At 39.7% G+C, this 12,204-nt stretch overlaps 1 pseudogene; it reads left to right on the top strand.

Annotated features, from left to right (window-relative positions):
• Positions 1–4,851: 4,851 nt before the first annotated feature.
• Positions 4,852–5,842, top strand: LOC115276678 (annotated as a pseudogene).
• Positions 5,843–12,204: the final 6,362 nt, after the last annotated feature.

The following is a 12,204-nucleotide window of genomic DNA, read 5'->3' as shown; positions in this document are numbered from 1 at the left end:
GCTCTTGTTTTTTTTTTTAATATCTATGTATTTATATGGGGTGTGGGGGAGGAGGAGCAGACAGATGGAGAGAGAGAATCCCAAGCAGGCTCACTGCCATCCCTCAGCGCAGAGCCCAATGCAGGGCTCAAACCCACAAACCCTGAGATCACGACCTGAGCAGAAACAAAGAGTCAAACGCTAACTGAGAGAACCACCTGGGCGCCCCGAGATTGCTCTTGCTTGTTTTACAACAGCGAACATGCAGAAAGAAAAACCAGCTTTTGTCAGAATGATTTAAATTAGTATTTATAGCTCCTAAATTAGTTCAATGGTGCATTTTTGTATATATTTAATAACTTTAGAGAGCCGCATGTCCTCTTATATTTAGATTATTTCTATTTGTGTAGGAAAACAGCCAGGGATAAACACATGCTGAGCTGTATTCACAGGCATTTTTCCACCTCTCTTACAATCGGCAAGAATTGATCTATCACCATGCACGGTTTTACTAATTTTTTAGGCTTACTCTATGGCAGGGAGCAATCTGCTATAATAGTTGTGCTAATTAAGTTAGCCTGACAATAATTTTGACCCCATTTTGCTCATTTTCCCTCTTGGAACTGGTAGAATCAATTTTATGATCCCTGGAGCTGCTGTGGAAAAAACACTGCGTTGGCTCTCTGTGGGATCTCCTCTTTTTGTTTTTCACATTGATATAGACTCATATCCACTACAAAATAACCCTATTTTTGCAATCCTAATGTCTTCATTTTTTGCATGTCGATATTTCTGAAATCATCTAATATACCATGTCACATGAACTTGCTACTCATTTTTTTCCCTAAAAGGCTCTTATTAAATACATGAGACATCACACAATTCATGTTTCCTTAATATCAAAGAACTATGGCTTATAGCTTTTGGTTTCTATGATTGCTAGAGGTTAAATATCCTTGTCAGAAAATAATAAAATAAATGTAGTCACTCTCTAACATTGAAAATACATTGGTTTTCACTTTTTTAGCCAGCCACACCCTATCTGAGTAATCCCTAGATTGTTCCATATCCTAAGTCAATGTACTTATTGCCTCATGGACCTACTTTCCCAGGTAGATGAGGCTCGATGACTGACTAAAACAGCTAACACTAGGCTGGCCATCAGTCACTTGAGTGACTGGGCATGTGATTTGTTGCCAAATTCTTTACACTCAAAAGTTACCAACTGAACCAATTATATCTACTCTTTTCTTCTAGTTGAAGAGAGAGCTCTGTGGAAACACTCAGCATATAGCACCAAGCGGAGGCAATAACTAAAAGACATGACAGAAAGAGGAGAACAGAGAGAGAAATGAGACAAATCACATAAAACAGAGCCAGAAAGCATTTGAGGCTGCCAGTTAGAACAAGAGAAGCCTGATTCTGAGGCGGCAACAGCGAATAGGAATGCTGGGCCATTAGTCTGCTGTTGGACTGTCAGAGTGACAGGTGTCCTGAATGACACTCCAATTCTCTTTAGTGATTCCCAACTAGAGGTGACTGCACAAATATTCTCAATGATGCTCTTGTTTCTCATGAAGGCTTCTGAGAAAATTCTTCCTTCACTTTATTATTTATTCCTTAGCGAACGTCCTATTACCTGAGGTGTATAGTTATGACTCTAGAGGAAGAAAAGTTTGAGGAAATAGTATTATTAACATACATAACTCAACCGAGTTTAAGGCGGGAAATACCAATGTGTGCCCACGAGCTTTCACTCATTCTTTGAACCTTTAAACAAAGAGTTCTATTATTGTGACATATTCCGGCTGGAGCCCACGAAAGGACACCGGCCTGACTCCGTCACCACTTTTTTACCCATGTTTTCCTTGCTTGTAACTGACAATAGGATTATAAACTTTCCATTTACCCTGAAGCTATGTAACCAGATGCCATTGTCTGAGAATTTCAAGTTGAGAGAAAAATAGGAGATAAGTGTCTCTACATTTTAAAGAGAGCTGCTGCATCAGTCAGTGTTCTGCAGGAAACAAAAAGCTACTCTAAAATTTTGGAGCAAAGGAGATTTAAAAGTTTTCACAGACTTCATAACTACCAGAATGGCTGAGAAAACATACAAATGTGGAAGGACAGTGATGAAAGGGAAAATGCCTTCAAAGCTTCCATCTGCTTAAGGCATTAAAGGAGGAGGGTGCCCAAAGGTGCTGGAAAACTTCTCTCCTGCCTCCTGCGAAGACCCACACACATAGCCATGGTTCTGGCTATGTCTCCCTTCAGTTTTCCTAACCGGATTCCACAGTATCTGTGATTGGCAGAGTCAGACACACACTGTGTGGGATTCTAGGAAATATGCTTCCCAGATTTCTTCCTTTAAAACTCAAGGGTGATGGGCAGACACTGAAATGACAGCAAACAGTCCTTCACAGAAGCTGGGGAGCTTCCAGACTTCAGACCATAATAGCCTTACAGGGCTTTTCAGAGGTAGATAAGATGTTCCTGAGATCATCACCCCATCCGTGATGTTGAGCCTTTAGTAAAGCTAATTAAAGGCTTAGAGGGGAAAATGCTTTTTTTCTTCTTTTTCAAGTAGAGGGGAAAGGTAAGTGTTTCTCCTCTTCTCTCTCTACTCCTTCCACTGCATTCCCCTGAAGAGGTATTGGTAGGGGTGAAGGTAACTGCATGGGCATCTCATACCCAGCTTGCAAAGCAGCTGAATCAGCCAGCCTCCGCTGGATCTGCCATTTGAGCTGAAAAAGTTGAGGATAGAAAATTTACTAAGAAAAAAACTGGAATGTTTGGTCTTCCTCCTTATCTCTGGACTTTGGGGACATGTGCTTGCTTCTCACCAGAATTCAGAAGGCAGAATGCTGGGTGGAACAATGAGCAACAGCAGAGAGATTTGGGAGAAAGTCACAAGAAAAACCTGCATACCCACTATTGATATGGCAAAGTGAGTGAATTTCCCATGGGTTCGAGTGGGGTTCATGGAAGTTAGCCAGGCTGCAAGCAATCCTGAAAAAACTGCATTGGACCACAGCCTGTGGGTAAGGGATACCAGTAATACAAAGTAAGAGAGAGAGAGAGAGCCCTGGGAACCAAAGCTGAGGGTGTTCCAAATAGATCAGGCAGAGAATGCATGGCACACATCAGGGATGCATGGCTCATAGAAAATCTCAGGTGATTGTGTAAGACTGTTCAACACAGAGAGACCCATATGATACACACACGCCTTTCCCCTGCTCTTCCCATCCCTCCTCTTCAGCCTCACTGGATCTAAGAAAGAAAGGAAAAGCAGAGAAGGAGGAGAGGCAGAGTGAGGAAGACACAGAGAACTAACTACAGACCTTACTTACCCCCTTCCCCACATGAGTCTCTTAGCCACATGCTAGACCTAAGTCAGGGCAGGGGGGCAGGGAAGTTGAAATGAATGTGGATTCAAACCTAAATTCAAAATACTAGGACTTTAATATTTAAACTGTATCTGTATTATAAAAATGAAAGTATTCTCATGACTGAAAGAATCCTGCAAATAATGGGATATGTTTAAGAAGTGATTAAAAAGAGTGGGGGACAGTTGGAAAGGCATATTTGAAGAAGAAAAATGGAAACTGTTCTTGTTTACTCCCCATTGTATTCTGGGTCTTCAATATTCTCTTTTATGTCCACATTATAAAAATACCTATTCTTGCTCTTTCAAACATTCCTCTTCTCCAAAATTTCCAATTCTGTATATCAGTCCACATTTATTGAGGTTAAAATTTGCAGACAATAAAATTCCCATTTCAAGTGAATTTGGTAATTATATACAGTCATGTAACTACCACCACAATCAAGCTATAGAACATTTCCAACACCCTAAAAGTTTTTCTTGTGCCTCTTTGCAGTTTATTGCCTCAGCTGACCCCTTCCCCAAATAATCTCTGATCTGCTTTCTGTCACTTTTTCCACAAGGTCATATACATGAAATTATAAAGTATATAGTATCTTATATTTCAGGTCTTTGACTTAGTTAAATATTTTTCAGATTCACCTGCGTTGTTGCATTGTCCGTATTTTGAACCTTTTTATTATTGGGCATAAACATACCACAATTTGGTTATGCGTTCACCAACTAATGAACACTTGGGTTCTTCCTAGGATTGAGTTATTAAGAAGAAAACGGGCAAGAATGTTCACATGCACATCTTCCTGTGGGCACATGTCTTCATTTCTCTTGGTTGGGATTGCTGGCTCATACTGCCAGGGAATGTCCTCATTTTTAATGAATTCTAATACTGTCACTTATAGGAGAAAACATTTACTTCTAAAAACATGAACACATAATTACACAAAATAACCTCCGCCCCTCCTGCGACTTTGCTTGTCTGGAAGTAATAGTTTGTAGCGTTTTTTAAAAAACTTCTCGGTCATTCGATCATGCCCAGGCTCTCCTTGGCGGAAGCTCTAGGTCCCGGTGGCGGTGGCGGCAGCAGCGGTGGTCGCAAGTCGACCGGGGCGGGTTCCCTTCGGCGTTCCCCCATGGAGGAGACGGCACACATGGCTGCAGCTCTGGATGCTCTCACCTCCTACTGGACAGCGACTAAGGCGCTGGCCGAGCGAGCTCAAGAGTGGGCGGCCCTTGCGGCCTGTGTGGGCGTGTGAGCAGAGGTGACTAGGGCCAGGCCAGAGGTACTCTACCAGGGTTTAAAACTTTAATTATTTACAAGGAAATGAGAGTGAATAAATCATCTCTAACCTCTTCCAGCCTTTTCTTTCATAAGAGAGACCATATTAAACTTACATATTTGAAGACTGCATAATCCTGTCTCTAGCACCAGTGGGTTCTCTGTTTTGTGATCAGTGTGATTCACAAGAACTTCTTCAGTAACAAACGAAATGATCCAGGGGCGTGGAACTTATGACTTTTACATTGGTTTGGGATTGGCTACGAGCTCCAGCATTTCCATTGGCAGGAGTTTCATTTTGAAAAAAAAAGGTCTTCTGCGCCTTGCCAGGAAAGGCTCCATGAGAGCAGGTCAAGGTGGCCATGCATATCTTAAAGAATGGTTGTGGTGGGCTGGATTGCTCTCAATGCCATTCTTTCTTCATACTTTCTAAATGAAAGACTCAATCTTCATGGGAAAATTGGATGCTTATTAAGTATTCTAGTATCTACAGTTATGGTCATTCATGCTCCAAAAGAAGAGGAGATTGAGACTTTAAATGAAATGTCTCACAAGCTAGGAGATCTAAGTTTTGTGATCTTTGCAACACTTGTGGTCATTGTGTCATTGATCTTAATCTTCGTGGTGGGACCGTGCCATGGACAGACAGACATTCTTGTGTACATAACAATCTGTTCTGTAATTGGAGCGTTTTCAGTCTCCTGTGTTCAGGGCCTGGGCATTGCTATTAAAGAGCTATTTGCTGGAAAACCTGTGGTGCAACATCCCCTGGCCTGGATTCTGCTGCTGAGCCTTATAGTGTGTGTGAGCACACAGGTTGATTACCTGACAGGGCCCTGGATATATTCAGCACTTCCATTGTGACTCCAATATGTTATGTATTCTTCACAATATCAGTTTTAACTTGTTCAGCTATTCTTTTTAAGGAGTGGCAAGATATGCCTGCTGATGACGTCATTGGTACTTTGAGTGGCTTCTTTACAATCATTGTGGGAATATTTTTGTTGCATGCCTTTAAAGATGTGAGCTTTAGTCTAGCAAGTCTCCCTGTGTCTTTTTGAAAAGACGAAAAAGCAATAAATGGCAATCTCTCTAACATGTATGAAGTTCTTAATAATAATGAAGAAAGCTTAACCTGTGGAATGGAATAACACAGTGGTGAAAATGTCTCCTGAAGAAATGGAAATCTTGCAGCTTTTTAAGAAAAATATAATTAAAGGTTAATCTATAATTGTGTTATAAAGTGAATTTGAGTATCAGAATGTGTCTGAAAAAACATTGTTCTCAAAAAATGTTCTCTAGAGACAATCTTTTTTAAAGTTTCACTGATTTGGACCAAGAAATTACTTTTCTTATATTTACATGATGGTAGCTCATTAAATGAGCTTCAGTACATGGCCAATTTCTATTAATATTGTATTATTATAGAGGTATTTTAAATTTTACTTCACCAAAATCTAAATGCACTGACAGTTTTAAGTCTATAAAAATGCTTTATTTTTTCATTAGTGATGAAAATCTGAAATGTACCTTTGTCATCCTCAGTCCATCAATCCTTGACCATCTGAAGGCTTTTTGATTTAAAAAGGAACAAAACTTGCCTAATACATTATCCTGTGATTTACCTTACCTGTAAAAATGACTCCTGTTTGATGACTTATTTTAATTTTGAAATGTTAAAGAGAAACCTAAGTTATTAAATGAAGAAAAAACTTATTTACAAAACAAAAAAGGGTAGGAAGTTGCCTGATGGCAGTGTTTCTCCTGCTGTGACTTACCACCACACATTGGATGGTCTTCCTATTCCTTGATGGCACCTTGCTAAACCAGTGCATCTTGGTTCTGTTAGGCTGCAGCCTGATCAGTTTCATTCTTCACTTACTCTGATCCCTTGATACCTGGAACCTTGATTACCATTTTACATCAGCTCTTGTACTTTTCAGTATATTTTCATAATGAGTTATATTGTCATTTAGATCTTCTATTAACTCTGGGAAATAAAGTCAAAAGACTAACTTCTTAAATTTAGCCCATGTTATAATAAAAAGAAAAATTGAAATAGTTCTTTTCTAAGTCTGAATGCTTAGAACACATTAAAAAAAAAAAACTTCTCAAAGAATAACAATGACCTAACCTACAGGTGCAGGAGAGTGGCTCTTTACTGTGGTGACTACAATTATCACATTTATTCTAATAAGAATAACTTAGCAGATAAAAGGAATGTATAACTGATTAAATGATCTCAGCATACCAACTTACATGTTTATTTCTGGTGAAATGATCTACATCTGTTCAGTTTTTTTTAAGTGTATGATAGGAATAGATAGTAGTGTGTAGGCAGCATAAAATCTTGTGGCATTCAGGAAGGCTCTCAAAGGTTAGGAGTGGTCACTAACTTTGCTACCATATGCCTAGGCTGACGAACACCCAGACCGGACAGGCAATATTCCTGCATTCCTTTGAAGAAAAATGGTTTTGGAGTACTCCTACACATATCATCTTAAATTTCTCAAACCTGCAAAATGTAGACAGCTGATCCATTGTAAATAAAAGTATGGAGTAGTTGTAATGAAGGAGCTAATGGATCACACAGGTCTCCCTCTTGCCTGATTTCTGCCTCGACTGAGAATGACAGATGCTCAAACAGGCAAACGGAGATCCAAGTAGCCCTTTATCACTGATTACGCACAATGCAAACACATGGTTTAAGAATTGTTATATATATAGCTTTGTGAGACATATCTACCCTCAAAAAAACCCCATAGTCCTTTCCTTATAAGGGTGACGACTTTACTGCTAGGCTTACCAAAAGGTCTAGAGCAGGTCAAAGCTCAGGCTTTCCTGCACTTGCAAAGAGAAAGCAGCAGAAAATTATCTAGACTACACCGATCAGATCACTCATGTCTCCCCTGTGCAAGAGGGCCGAGAACAACAAGACCAGTGATGTTCTACATGAAAACATGAAGCTAGGAAAAAGTGGATTTTGCCATCCCAGATTTTTCCAGCTTTCCATACTTTTCAGTTTTTAAGTCAGTGGTTAACCAAACTTTGACTATCACTATTTGGGGAGGAAATCAGCCATCTATTGGTTCAGTCCTGTGATTAGTTTATCAGACTGTTCGTATAATCCTAACCACTGTTTCTCTGTATACTCTTGGGCCAACTACTGAATAAGTTTCATTTTGCTGCCTAATTAGAAGTCTTGAAAATTGGTCAAAAGATCACTTTCATTAAATTAACTACATGACAACTATACCCTAGGCTGACCTTTCATTCCCTAACCTATTTCCAATTTCAAATTAAGTCTATCTGTGCTGTTCAATACATTTTGTGAGGTCCATTTATTTGCTGTTTTACCAAATATGAGCTGGGAGCCCATAGCAAGCACTGTGACAGCCCAGCAAAGAAAATACCATTTCTGCTTTCATGAAATGTAAGTGCTATAGGAGAAAAAAATTAAAATATACCTATAAAGGCATAAATGTATATCAGGTTATGATTAATGGAACAGAAAGAGGGAGGCAAGAGAGAGGGTAAGGTGGAAAATTTACTTAAGATAAAGTTGTCAAGAAAGATTTCTTTGAGGAGGCAACATTAGAGCAGAGGACTGTGGGAAGGACGGTAGAACACTGCGGATGTCAGGAAAGAGTTTATTCAAGGCCCAGGAAACAGAAAGTACAGAGAGGCAGAGAGAAGGGCTGGAGGGGAGTATCAAGAAGGGGGTGAGGCTGAAGAGGCGAAGAGAAGGCAGATCAGACAGCCTTGTAGCCACAGTGAAGACAGCGGATGCTACTTTGAGTGAAGGCAAAATAGGAAGCTATTGGAAAGTTTGAGGTTACAAACGGCATTGTAAGACTTACACTTTAAACGAATCCTACTCAGTTTGGTGTGGAAATGGGAATCTAATGTAGGCGATGGCAAGGATGATCTGGGGCTGTGGGATTCGGTGGCTGGGATCACAGTAGTCTTAGCGAGAGTGGTGAGAAGTCGTGAAATCTCTGTATATATTTTGAAGATAAGGGAAGAGAGTAGTGTAATATTCTGCTAGGGAAGAAGAAAAAAGAGTACAATTTAAAAATTTAGGCTTAAGAATGGAGGCTTTATTTTCTGTGATGAAGCATACTGCAAGAAGAGCTAGTTGGGAGGCTGAGCTGGTGGAGTAGAAACTAGTTTATTTTCAGATATGCAGCATTTGATATATTAAGTGAATGACCAAGTGATTATCTCGAGTGACTAATTATACATGTGAGACTAGAGGTCAGCAGAGATATAACAGATTTCATCAAAGAGATGGCATTGAAAGGTGTATGCCTAGATGAGCTCATGCAAGCAATGAATAAAGACAGAGAAACACTAGTACTGATTACAGAGTCCTGTGACACTTGACCAAGAAGAGGGAAAACTGAAAAAGAGAAATCAGCAGCAAGGAGACTGAGAAGAAATACCTCAGTTCCACGTCTAGTTCATACATATCTCACTACCCATCCCGATGAATTGGCTAAGGTGAGAAAGAGCTAAAGCATACCACTGAGAAATTCAGGAGTTGGACATTTTGAAATAAAAATGTCATAGAGAGTTGGGGAACCTTGCTCAAGTATGTGAAAATGAAGGACTGCTTGGTATTGACCCTTAGTTAGCACCAAAAATCCACTGAAGATGTTGGAGGCAAAATTAAGAATAGGACAGTGCACAACACTTTCTGAAAGCAAATAAATCCCAAAGAAGAAAAGACAGAAGCAACCATCTTTCCCCCAAACTCACAAATTGGACAATTTGTTGTCATTCTCTTATGCAGTGGTGCCCGATCACTGGAGAAGGGCAGTGAGTGACTCTGACACCAGAAGCCATTCAGCAAAGTTAAGACATGTTTTTGATCATCACAATTGGGTGGAGGTATACCTGGCATCTAGTGGGTAGAGGCTTGGGCTGTGGCTACATGCCCAATCAAGCATAGGACAGCCTCTCGCCCCCACAATAAAAAAAATCACCTGGCTCCAAATGTTAATGGTGCTGTGACCAAGAACCTTTGCTGTAATGGGAATGTTTAGGGAGAGTTATGTAGAGTTATTGTGCATGGTTATATTTTCAACTTACAGAAATATACTATGTTGTGATTCAATTTATTTCTTTTCTATCTCACTCAGAATTTTTTTTATTGTGGTAAAATACAAATAATGTAAAATCTACCACTTTAGCCATTGTTAAGGGTACAGTTCAGTGGCATCAAGTACATTCACATTGTGACTGTGTGACTCCACTTACACAAGGTGTTCAGAGTAGTCAAATTCAACCAACCCAGTTTTGAATACACACTACAGGACTCATTTCACATAGAAGGGGTATAATAAAGGAAGTTAGTTGCAACCCTTTTGGAGAGCTCAAAACACAGGGGAGAAAAAATGATGGTAACCCATGTCTATAAGTTATAGCAAGAAGCTACAAAATGTAGGGCTGGGGCAACAAAAGGGAAGAGAAATCTAGGAGCTTCGAGGAAAGGTTCTTGTTATTAGGGCTCAGACTTCCCTGGTGGCAGTGCCCTCCAGGCACTGCCAATACCTCTGGGAAGACTCAGATAAAGAGGATGCTACTAGAAGCTAGAGGAGGACCCAGCGGCTGTGGCAGCAACTTTGACAACCGGAGGACAATCAAGAGCACAGGATCAGGGAGAATTTTTCATCTTCCTTTCATCCCTGCCTGATAACTTCTTCCAGGGCCTCCTATTGGCAGAATCTAAGAAAGGAAGATGCCTTTCTGGGAAAAGTAGCTTGTAGCCTCTTAGCTACAGCATCACAGAGAAAATTACTGAGGAATGGGCCCAGAGCTGAGGCATAAGAGGTACGTGACAACACAATATGGATCAACCACTACGGTTACCTGGGAAGTGACTTACATTCTGATGTGCGTCCACCATATTTCACCTATGAATTTACTCACTGACTTACTCAGACTGCCCCAAATATCTGCCACCACAGACTATGTTGGGAATGATACCCTAGAATAGAACTAGCTACTAGATCCCTGGGGTCAAGAATGTATGTCTTTTAATGAGTAGTTCCAGTTTAATCTTTAGATTGCTTGAGCCTCTTTAAAATCACACCACTCATCCATGAAGTTGAATCTTAACATTGGCATTTTTTAAAATAGAAGTATCTTGGTGGTTTTATTAGATTTTTCAGGAGAATGTCTGAAAACACGCAGGACAATTGTTTGACTCTACTGAGACCTAGAATGGATTGCTCTTATAAACTTTTCTGTGTTCAAAACCCTCTCCTACAAATCTCTCACTTTCATTTTTATTTAAGTTTATTTATTTATTTTAAGAGAGAGAGACAGAGCAAGAAAGAGAGAGCGCATGGGGGAGGGGTAGAGAGAGGGAAAGAGAGAATCCCAAGCAAGCTCCGCACTGTCAGCACAGAGCCCGATGTGGGGCTCTATCCCAGAAAGTGTGAGATCGTGACCTGAGCCAAAATCAAGAGTTGGATGCTTAGCTGCCTGAGCCACCCGGGCACCCCTCTCACTTTCATTTTTATCTAGAAAATATTACATGCTCATCATTGTAGCCACTCCACTGGATGTACTTTGCCCCACTGCCCTCTCTTTGTATTTGTCTAACAGGTTATGTCCCAATCTGTCGACTGCTTTTCTGTACATAGACAGCTGAAACTGCAGAGAAGTCACACAACCATGCTTTGTGGTCTTGCTTTAAAATCTGGTCACTAACTCAAGCATTCTGACTAACAAAATACATACAGAGAAAACATACAGAGCAAAATAAGTTAAAATTGCTTTAATACACTAAATTGCACAATCTACTCATAATTAAAGACAAGAAAATTATAATTACAATATATCTTTGTTATCAAATTGGCAAAAGATAATATTTGATGACGTCTGCTGTGGGAAACAAGCACAATCTTACACTTTTTATTTATTCACTTGATAACTCATATTTACTGATGTTCACCCACATGCCAAGCACATTTCTAGGCAATGAGAAAATAGCAGGAACCAAGATGGAAGATGCCTCTGGCTCAAGAAGTTAATATTTTAGAAGGAAAACACATAATTATATGTAACATACTGTTAAAAAATACATCAGAATCAAAGAATAGGTAGTGATTGATAGAACAATATTTTCTCGTAAGGTGATCAGAACATACCTCTATACAACAGAATCTTAAATTAAGTGAGACAGCAAGTTACATAAAAATTTGAGTCAGAGTGTCCCAAACAGATAGGACAGTAAGTGCAAATGTCCTGAGGCAGGGGTATTTTGGGCCTATTGACAATAGTGTGGTTATAGCAAAATGAATAGAGAGGATGGTATTTAATGGGATCAGAGAAGTAGGGAAGTGCCAGATTATGAAGGACATGATAATTAACTTATATTTAATTCATATTCCTCTGGGATTTATATGTCTGCTCTTAAAAATATACATTGGTACAAACTTCTTGAAAGGTTATTTTTAATATTCACAAAAATAAAAAAGTACAACTCTCTGATTCAGAAGTTCAACTGCAGAAGAACCCATCCAAAGAAATTTGGCAGGCTAGAATGGAGTGG

Source organism: Suricata suricatta, chromosome 13 (assembly GCF_006229205.1).
Source record: "Suricata suricatta isolate VVHF042 chromosome 13, meerkat_22Aug2017_6uvM2_HiC, whole genome shotgun sequence".
Classification (NCBI taxonomy): Eukaryota; Metazoa; Chordata; class Mammalia; order Carnivora; family Herpestidae; genus Suricata; species Suricata suricatta.
This window is presented reverse-complemented; position numbering and strand designations above follow the sequence as displayed.